This window comes from Otolemur garnettii, unplaced genomic scaffold, assembly GCF_000181295.1.
Source record: "Otolemur garnettii isolate 467f Iridium unplaced genomic scaffold, OtoGar3 scaffold00184, whole genome shotgun sequence".
NCBI lineage: Eukaryota > Metazoa > Chordata > Mammalia > Primates > Galagidae > Otolemur > Otolemur garnettii.
Window position 1 is genome coordinate 1,133,276 of NW_003852579.1, and position 1,693 is coordinate 1,134,968.

Genomic DNA, 1,693 nt, shown 5'->3' on the forward strand with positions numbered 1-1,693 from the left:
CCACCTTAGGTGTATGTGGCTGGCGCCTTAGCTGCTTGAGCCACAGGCGCCGAGCCAATATACCTTGTATGTTTTCCCATAAAACTTCCAAATATAGACGGTGCTGCAGGCCCACCTGAGATGTTAATACTACCCCAGTTACCAGGGTATATATCAGGGCCACCTGCTGTGTAGTAAGACAGATCTGGGTTCAAGTTTCAGCTCTGGCATTATATCTCTGAGGCTATGGGCCTCAGTTTTTCCCTCCTTAAAATGGGAGGCATGGTACAGAATGTATACTTCTCTACAGACACGAGGGCTTGTTATTCCTGAGGGGTTGACGGCCATGCTGACATTACTAAGGAATCAAAGCATGTGTGTGCGCAGCCTGAGGTGACTCGTCACTGTCAGATGCCCGGGACAGTTTCATCTCCCGCCTGTTTATAACCAAACACAGAAAAGTATCTACTAGTCTCTGCCTCTCCCTGGCTCCTGCTCAGGGAGCTGATGGGCAGGCTTGGCCTGGGGGGCTGGACATGCTCTGTCCTCAGCCCAGTCCACCTGAATTGGGCTACATCCTGGATGTTCCTCTGCTAGTAGCCAGCCTCAGCAGGCTGCCCTCTGGAGAGGTCTGTGGATGCTCACTGCTGCCAGAGACAGGGAGGATAAGTTCTAATTCCAGGAGTGGGTATTTGCAAGCCGATTTGGCTAAAGCCGTCTCCTCCAGGCAGCTTTATCTGTTATATCATCTCACGTCACTGACTTTCCAACTCACCCAAGCATAAGCCAGTTCCTCATGGAAGCCTACAGAACTCTCAGCATCTTGGCCTGGGTCCTCGCTGGGCTCATCGAACCTTACTCCAACCTCCCCCCTCCCTCTCATTTCAATCTGGTTATACTGGCCGGTGCTGCTTCTGGTCTCCCCAGGCACACTCTTGCCTCAGGGGCCTTGCACCTGCTGTTCCCACAGCCTGGAGTGCTCTTCCTCCAGATGAATGTGTGACCTACTTATGCACCTTAGCTCTTAACTCAAGTATCATCCTCTGGGCTGCTTGAAATTGCAACGCCCCCCACGCCTCTTGACGCTTCCTATTATCCTCCTGTCCCTGCCTTTTCTCCTTAGCACTTACCACCAACCCACGCTTTCATTTATTTATCTTATTTATTGTGTCTCCCCCTGACTAGAATGATCACTCCATGGGACCAAGGACTTTTGTTTATTGCAGGCACGTGGTAGGTGCCAGTGAATGTGTGTTGGATGCGTGATTGGAGCTGGCATTCTGCTTGCCATCTGACTGTCACCCACACATATCTCATGATTGGTTCTCAACTCAGGAGGGGAACTGGGATGTCACTTTTCGAGTCCACGTACATTCCAATTGTGCTCAGTTCAAGACTCTACTTAGGAGTTTGGCCTCTACATCCAGAACGCCCGAATTTAATTCCCATTGGAACAGCCTCTTAGCTGTACTTCTGAACCCCTCGGTGGCTCAGTCTTCCCATCTATAAAATGGGGATTATAGGATCACCTCCCTGACAGAGCTATTGTGAGGATCAAAGAAAAAGTACAGGCACAGGGCTTAGCAGGTGGCTGGCACGGAGCAAGCGCTCAATCAATGTCAGCTACTGTGTATCCGCTTTATGGCCTGGGAGAGGTGACCACTTGCTCTGTTTGCTTCTCAGGGTGGTCGCAGTGACCAAGGAGGCAGGGCAC